Here is a 9297-nt window from a genome sequence, read left to right as displayed (position 1 = left end):
GTATTAACAAAATAAAATAAATAGAATAGTATTCATTCACTCATTCTTTCATTCATTCAATCGTATTTATTGAGCGCTTACTGTGTGCAGAGCACTGTACTAAGCGCTTGGGAAGTCCAAGTTGGCAACATATAGAGACGGTCCCTACCCAACAGCGGGCTCACAGTCTAGAAGGGGGAGACAGACAACAAAACAACACACATTAACAAAATAAAATAAATAGAATAGTAAATATGTACAAGTAAAATAGAGTAATAAATCTATACAAACATAGATACAGGTGCTGTGGAGAAGGGAAGGAGGTAGGGAGGGAGGGATGGGGAGGAGGAGAGGAAAAAGGGGGCTCAGTCTGGGAAGGCCTCCTGGAGGAGGTGAGCTTTCAATAGGGCTTTATGGAAGTATTTATGGAAGTACCAATTGGCATTCATTCATTCGATCGCATTCAACCATATTATTCACTCGGTTGGGCCTAGAGTTGACCCATGGTCAACCCAGGAGAAGCAGCGTGGCTCAGTAGAAAGAGCCCGGGCTTTGGAGTCAGAGGTCATGAGTTCAAATCCCATGGCTCAGTGGAAAGAGCACGAGCTTGGGAGTCAGAGGTCACGGGTTCAAATCCCGGCTCCTCCAATTGTCAGCTGTGTGACCTTGGGCAAGTCACTTCACTTCTCTGGGCCTCAGTGACCTCATCTGGAAAATGGGGTTGAAGACTGTGAGCCCCACGTGGGACAACCTGATCACCTTGTATCCTCCCCAGCACTTAGAACAATGCTTTGCACATAGTAAGTGCTTAGCAAATGCCATCATTATTATTGTTATTAATAACTGGCAGCTGTGTGACTTTGGGCAAGTCACTTCATTTCTCTTGGCCTCAGTTACCTCATCTGTAAAATGGGGATTAAGACTGTGAGCCCCCTGCGGGACAACCTGATCACCTTGTAACCTCCCCAGCGCTTAGAACAGTGCTTTGCACAGAGTAAGCGCTTAACAAATACCATCATCATCATCACAGTCAAATGGATGATGATGATAATAATAATGGTATTTGTTAAGCGCTCACTATGTGCCAAGCACTGTTCTAAGCGCTGTGGGGGTTGCAAGGAAGTACAAATCGGGAAGTACCAATCGGCATTCATTCATTCCAACATACAAAGCGACATTCATTCATTCGATCGTATTCAACCGTATCATTCACTCCGTGGGCCTAGAGTTGACCCACAGTCAAATGGTTGATGATGATAATAATAATGGTATTTGTTGAGTGCTTACTATGTGCCAAGCACTGTTCTAAGCACTGTTGGGGTGAAAAGCAGCGTGGCTCAGTGGAAAGAGCCCGGACTGGGGAGCCAGAGGTCATGGGTTCTAATCTCGGCTCTGCCACTTGTCAGCTGGGTGACCTTGGGCAACTCACTTCACTTCTCTGGGCCTCAGTTCCGTCATCTGTAAAAGGGGATGAAGACTGTGAGCCCCACGTGGGACAACCTGATCACCTTGTATCTACCCCAGTGCTTAGAACAGTGCTTGGCACATAGTAAGTGCTTAACAAATACCAACATTATTATTATTATTATTACAAGGAAGTACAAATCGGAATTCATTCAATTGTATTCACCCGTATCATTCACTCGGTTGTGTACAGAGTTGACCCACGGTCATATGAATGATGATGATAATAATAATAATTATGGTATTTGTTAAGCACTTACTATGTGCAAACCACTGTTCTAAGTGCTGGGGTTGATACAAAGTAATCAGGTTGTTCCACGTGGGGCTCGCAGTCTTCACCCCCCTTTTACAGATGAGGAAACTGAGGCCCAGAGAAGTTAAGTGACTTGCCCACAGTCACACAGCTGACAAATGGCAGAAGTGGGATTAGAACCCATGACTTCTGACTCCCAAGTCCGGGCTCTTTCCACTAAGCCACGGTGCTTCTGATGATGATGGTATTTGTTAAGCACTTACTATATGCCAAGCACTTCATTCATTCAATCGTATTTATTGAGCGCTTACTGTGTGCAAAGCACTGCTCTAAGCGCTTGGAGGAGTACAATTGGACAATAATAATAATAATGATGGCACTGTTCTAAGCGCTGGGGTAGATACAAGGTAATCAGGTTGTCCCACGTGGGGCTCCCAGTCTTAATCCCCATTTTACAGATGAGGTAACTGAGGCACGGAGAAGTTAAATGACTTGCCCAAGGTCACACAGCTGACAAGTGGCGGAGCCGGGATTAGAACCCATGACCTCTGGCTCCCAAGCCTGTGCTCTTTCCACTGAGCCATGCCAAGTGACTTGCCCAAGGTCACATAGCAGACAAGTGGCGGAACAGGGATTAGAACTCATGACCTTCTGACTCCTAGGCCCTGATCTATGAAGATGATGATGATTGAAGATATTTGTTAAGTGCTATGTGCCAAGCACTGTTCTAGCACTGGGGGATAACAAGGTAATCAGGTTGTCCCACGCGGGGCTCACAGTCTTAGTCCCCATTTTACAGATGAGGTGACTGAGGCCCGGAGAAGTGAAATTACTTGCCCAAGGTCACACAGCTGACAAGCGGCGGAGCCAGGATTAGGACCCACGACCTCTGACTCCCAAATCCGGGCTCTTTCCACTAGCCACGCTGCTTCTGATGATGATGGTATTTGTTAAGCGCTTACTATGTGCCAAGCACTGTTCTAAGCGCTGGGGGAGATACAATGTAATTCGGTTGTCCCACGTGGGGCTCACAGTCTTAATTAGTGTGGCTCAGTGGAAAGAGCCCAGGCTTCGAAGTCAGAAGTCATGGGTTCAAATCCCGGCTCTGCCACTTGTCAGCTGTGTGACTTTGGGCAAGTCACTTAATTTCTCTGGGCCTCAGTTACCTCATCTGTAAAATGGGGATGAAAACTGTGAGCCCCACATGGGACAACCTGATTATCTTGTATCGGGGATGTAGCTCAGTGGTAGAGCGCATACTTTGCTTGTATGAGGGCTCGGGTTCGATCCCCAGCATCTCCAGTTTTTAAAGAAGCAGCGTGGCTCAGTGGATCGAGCCCGGGCTTTGGAGTCAGAGGTCATGGGTTCCAAACCTGGCTCTGCCAATTGTCATCTGTGTGACTTTGGGCAAGTCACTTAACTTCTCTGTGCCTCAGTTCCCTCATCTGTAAAATGGGGATTAAAACTGTGAGCCCCACGTGGGGCAACCTGATTACTTTGTATCTACCCCAGTGCTTAGAACAGTGCTTGGCACATAGTAAGCGCTTAACAAATACCATCATCATCATTAATCCCAATTTACAGATGAGGTAACTGAGGTTCAGAGAAATTAAGTGATTTGCCCACAGTCACAGAGCTGACAAGTGGCAGAGCTGGGATTAGAACCCATGACCTCTGACTTCCAAGCCAGGGCTCTTTCCACTAAACCACACTGGCGCCTCGTGCCCTCCAGGGAGAAATAATAATAATGGTATTTTGTTAAGCTCTTCCTTTGTGGCAGGCACTGTACGAAGCACTGGGGTAGGTGCAAACAAATTAACAATAATAATAATAATAATGGCATTTGTTAAGCGCTTACTATGTGCTAAGCACTGTTCTAAACATTGGGTTAGATACAGGGTAATCAGGTTGAACCACGTGGGGCTCACACTTTAAATCCCCATTTTACAGATGAGGTACCTGAGGCACAGAGAAGTTAAGTGATTTGCCCAAAATCACACATCTGACAAGTGGTGGAGCAGGGATTAGAACCCATGACTTTCCTACTCCCAGGCCCTGCCCTATGATGATGATCATAGTTAAGCGCTAACTATGTGCCAAGCACTGTTCAAAGCCCTAGGGTAGATACAAGGTAATCAGGTTGTCCCACGTGGGGCTCACAGTCTTAATCCCCATTTTACAGATGAGGTAACTGAGGCACAGAGAAGTTAAGTGACTTGCCCAAAGTCACACAGCTGACGAGTGGCAAAGGCAGGATTAGAACCCATGACCTCTGACTTCCAAGCTCGTGCTCTTTCCACTAAACCATGCTGGCACTTCGTGCCCTCCAGGGAGAAATAATAATAATGAGAAGCAGCGTGGCTCAGTGGCAAGAGCCCGGGCTTTGGAGTCAGAGGTCAGGGGTTCAAATCCCGGCTCCACCAATTGTCAGCTGTGTGACTTTGGGCAAGTCACTTCACTTCTCTGTTCCTCAATGACCTCATCTATAAAATGGGGATGAAGAGTGTGAGCCCCCCGTGGGACAACCTGATCACCTTGTAACCGCCCCAGCACTTAGAACAGTGCTTTGCACAGCGTAAGCGCTTAATAATCAATCAATCAATCGTATTTATTGAGCGCTTACTGTGTGCAGGGCACTGTACTAAGCGCTTGGGAAGTCCAAGTTGGCAACATATAGAGACAGTCCCTACCCAACAGTGGGCTCACAGTCTAGAAGGGGGAGACAGACATCTTAACAAAATAAAATAAATAGAATAGATATGTACAAGTAAAATAAATAGAGTAATAAATAAGTACAAACATATATACATATATAATAAATGCCATCATTATTAATATTATTATTAATGGTATTTTGCTAAGCACTTACTATGTGGCAGGCACTGTACTAAGCACTGGGGTGGGTGCAAACAAATTGGGTTGGACACAGTCCCTTTCCCACATAGGGCTACTGGTCTCTGTCCCCATTTTACAGATGAAGTAACTAGGGCCCAGAGAATCAATCAATCAATCAATCAATCGTATTTATTGAGCGCTTACTGTGTGCAGAGCACTGTACTAAGCACTTGGGAAGTACAAGTTGGCAACATATAGAGACAGAGGTCACACAGCAGACAAGTGGTCGAGCAGGGATTAGAACCCATGACCTTCTGATTCCCAGGCCCTGCTCTATGATGATGATTGACGGTATTTGTTAAGTGCTAACTAAGTGCCAAGCACTGTTCAAAGCGCTAAGGTAGATACAAGGTAATCAGGTTGTCCCACTTGGGGCTCACAGTCTTAATCCCCCTTTTACAGATGAGGTGACTGAGGCACAGAAAAGTTAAGTGACTTGCCCAAAGTCACACAGTTGACAAGAGGCAGAGGCAGGATTAGAACCCACAACGTCTGACTCCCAAGCCCGGGCTCTTTCCATTAAGCCATGCTGCTTCATGCTGCTTAGGACACCCTGCCCTTAGAAATGCTTAGATGATCATGATGATCATAGTTAAGCGCTAACTATGTGCCAAACACTGTTCAAAGCACTAGGGTAGATACAAGGTAATCAGGTTGTCCCACGTGGGGCTCACAGTCTTAATCCCCATTTTACAGATGAGGTGACTGAGGCACAGAAAAGTTAAGTGACTTGCCCAAAGTCACACAGCTGACAAGAGGCAGAGGCAGGATTAGAACCCACAACCTCTGACTCCCAAACCCGGGCTCTTTCCACTCAGCCATGCTGCTTCATGCTGCTTAGGACACCCTGCCCTTAGAAATGCTTAGATGATCATGATGATCATAGTTAAGCGCTAACTATGTGCCAAGCACTGTTCAAAGCGCCAGGATAGATACAAGGTAATCAGGTTGTCCCACGTGGGGCTCAGTCTTAATCCCCATTTTACAGATGAGGTAACTGAGGCACAGAGAAATTAAGTGACTTGCCCAAAGTCACACTGCTGCCAAGGGGCAAAGGCAGGATTAGAACCCATGACCTCTGACTTCCAAGCCCGTGCTCTTTCCACTAAGCCATGCTGGCACTTTGTGCCCTCCAGGGAGAGATAATAATAATGAGAAGCAGCGTGGTTCAGTGGAAAGAGCCCGGGCTTTGGAGTCAGAGGTCAGGGGTTCAAATCCCAACTCCACCAATTGTCAGCTGTGTGACTTTGGGCAAGACACTTCACCTCTCTGTGCCTCAGTGACCTCATCTGTAAAATGGAGATGAAGACTGTGAGCCCCCCTGTGGGACAACCTGATCACCCTGTAACCTCCCCAGTGTTTAGAACAGTGCTTTGCACACAGTACGCACTCAATAAATTCATTGATTCATTCATTCAATCGTATTTATTGAGCACTTGTGTGCAGAGCACTGGGTGAAGCACTTGGGAAGTACAAGTCAGCAACAGATAGGGACGCTCCCTACCCAACAACGGGCTCACAGTCTAGAAGGGGGAGACGGACAACAAAACAAAACATGGAGACAGGTGTCAAAACCGTCAGAATAAATAGAATTACAGCTATATGCACATCATTACCAAAATAAATAGAGTAGTAAATGGGTACAAGCAAAAAAATAAAGTAATAAATCTGTACAAATGTATACAACTGCTGTGGGGAGGGGAAGAGGGTAGGGCAGAGGGCGGGGATGGGGAGGAGGAGAGGAAACAGGGGCTCAGTCTGGGAAGGCCTCCTGGAGTACGATTGAATCAATGGGTGAATGTTCTGCACACAGTACGGGCTCAATGAATAAAATTGAATGAATGAATGAATGAATGAATGAATGAATGAAAGAAAATACCATCGAATGCTTCACTGCGGCTTTCAGTTCTCCTGCCCTGATAGTTTATAAAATTCAGTAGAGTAGATAATCTCACAAACACTATTCACTTCTCAGGAGGAAAAAGGGGCTCAGTCTGGGAAGGCCTCCTGGAGTACGACTGAATCAATGGGTGAATGTTCTGCACACAGTACGGGCTCAATGAATAAAACTGAATGAATGAATGGATGGATGGATGGATGGATGGATGGATGGATGGATGAATGAATGAAAATACCATTGAATGCTTCACTGCGGCTATCAGTTCTCCTGCCCCACGAGTTTATGAAATTCAGTAGAGTAGATAATCTCACAAACACTATTCACTTCTCAGGAGGAAAAAGGGGCTCAGTCTGGGAAGGCCTCCTGGAGTATGACTGAATCAATGGGTGAATGTTCTGCACACAGTAAGGGCTCAATAAATAAAATTGAATGAATGAATGAATGGATGGATGAATGAATGAATGAATGAATGAATGAATGAATGAATGAAAATACCATCGAATGCATCACTGCGGCTATCAGTTCTCCTGCCCTGCGAGTTTATGAAATTCAGTAGAGTAGATAATCTCACAAACACTATTCACTTCTAAGGAGGAAAAAGGGGCTCAGTCTGGGAAGGCCTCCTGGAGTACGATTGAATCAATGGGTGAATGTTCTGCACACAGTACGGGCTCAGTGAATAAAACTGAATGAATGAATGAATGAATGAATGAATGAATGAATGAAAATACCATTGAATGCTTCACTGCGGTTATCAGTTCTCCTGCCCTGCGAGTTTATGAAATTTAGTAGAGTAGATAATCTCACAAACACTATTCACTTCTCAGGAGGAAAAAGGGGCTCAGTCTGGGAAGGCCTCCTGGAGTACGACTGAATCAATGGGTGAATGTTCTGCACACAGTATGGGCTCAATAAATAAAATTGGATGAATGAATGAATGAATGGTGGATGGATGGATGGATGGATGGATGGATGGATGAATGAATGAATGAAAATACCATTGAATGCTTCACTGCGGCTATCAGTTCTCCTTCCCTGCGAGTTTAAGAAATTCAGTAGAGTAGATAATCTCACAAACACTATTCACTTCTCAGGAGGACACGTCCCAGAAATATTTGAGTTGCGGTAGCCCCTTTGCTTATCCCACACCTGTCTGTAGCGTGGCTCAGTGGAAAGAGCACGGGTTTGGGAGTCATGGGTTCTAATCCCGCCCAGAGGTCATGGGTTCTAATTCCGGCTCCGCCACTTGTCAGCTGTGTGACTTTGGGCAAGTCACTTCACTTCTCTGGGCCTCAGTTACCTCATCTGTAAAATGGGGATTGACCGTGAGCTCCATGTGGGACAACCTGATTACCTCGTATCTACCCCAGAGTTTAGAACAGTGTTTGGCACGTAGTAGGCGCTTAACAAATACCATCATTATTATTAAGCACTGGGATAGATAAAGCGGATGGTCGGGAATCTCTCATGTGGAGGTGGATGGGCAACTGCCGGAGGCTCTTAAGGGGTGGGGAGACGTGGACTGAAAGGTTTTTTTAGAAAAAAATGATCCAGGCAGCAGAGTAAAGTAAGAACTGGAGTGGGGAGGGGAAGGAGGCAGGGAGGTCAGCAAGGAGGCTGATGCGGAAGTTAAATGGGTGGTGGAGCTAGGATTAGAACCCAGATTCTCTGACTCCTAGGCTTCTGCTCTTTCTATTAGGCCACACCACTTCTTCACAGTGGCACTGGATTCCATAGAGGTTTGAATTCCCTTTGAGAAGAGACAAAGCAGGCAACGAGAGATGTGTACCCACACCCACCTTCTCTGGGCCTCAGGTTTCTCCCTCCGCTCCCCTCCCTGGCAGCATTGCCCATTTCCCCACCCCCTGGACCTAATTCTTCCACTTCCTCTGTCTCCTTTCCAAACTTTTGTTCGATTCTATTTTCTTCAGTGATTCAATTCAATAGTGACATGAAGTGGCCTGAGGGAGGAGGAAAACCTAAGAGGGGAGGGGAGACTGAGGCACAAAAGGTAGTCTCTCTTTGGGTTGTCGAATGAGTCAGGATCAAGGCTAGGAACCAAACCCAAGCATTCTGGGCCACCACCCAGCCCTCATTCTCCCCTTGCAGAACCCAGGCCTTCTGCCCAGCCTGGAGATATGGAATCTGCTCAGCGTCAGATAGAATTTACTCTCTCCAAATCTCTCCAAATCTTGCACATGATGTGAGTAATTGGAGGTCTGTGAGAAAAAAATTCCTAATCCTACAAGTAACTCTGGAATGAGGAATTGAGGCACATCTCCCCTCCCCTAATCCTGAATTTTGACTCCTTCATTCAGTCGTATTTATTGAGCACTTACAGTGTGCAGAGCACTATACTAAGCTTGGGAAGTTAAAGTCGGCAACTCAACTCTAGTGTCTTGCTTCTCAGCTCCTGATAGTTCCTCACAGACCCTAATAATTACAGTATTTGTTAATAATGATTACGGTATTTGTTAAGTATATGCCAGGCACTGTACTAAGCGCTGGGGTGGATAGACACGGTCCCTGTCTGCCATAGGGCTCACAGTCTTAATCCCCATTTTACAAATGAGGTAACTGAGGCCCAGAGAAATGAAGAGACTTGTCCAAGGCCACACAGCAGACACGTGGCAGAGCCGGGATTAGAACCCATGACCTTCTGATTCCCAGGCCGGTGGTCTATCCACTACACCACTAATGATAATAATAATAATAATAACAATAGTAATGGCATTTATTAAGCACTTACTATGTGCAAAGCGCTGTTCTAAGCACTGGGGGGATACAAGGTGATCAGGTTGTCCCG

General features: G+C 45.9%; 1 non-coding gene across 1 annotated transcript; it reads left to right on the top strand.

Annotated features, from left to right (window-relative positions):
* The first annotated feature begins 2926 nt into the window (after positions 1-2926).
* Positions 2927-2998, top strand: TRNAA-UGC. Its single transcript has one exon. It is a non-coding gene; the product is annotated as a tRNA-Ala (tRNA).
* Positions 2999-9297: the final 6299 nt, after the last annotated feature.

The sequence above is a fragment of the Tachyglossus aculeatus genome, chromosome 21 (assembly GCF_015852505.1).
Source record: "Tachyglossus aculeatus isolate mTacAcu1 chromosome 21, mTacAcu1.pri, whole genome shotgun sequence".
In the NCBI taxonomy this organism is placed as follows: Eukaryota; Metazoa; Chordata; class Mammalia; order Monotremata; family Tachyglossidae; genus Tachyglossus; species Tachyglossus aculeatus.
This window is presented reverse-complemented; position numbering and strand designations above follow the sequence as displayed.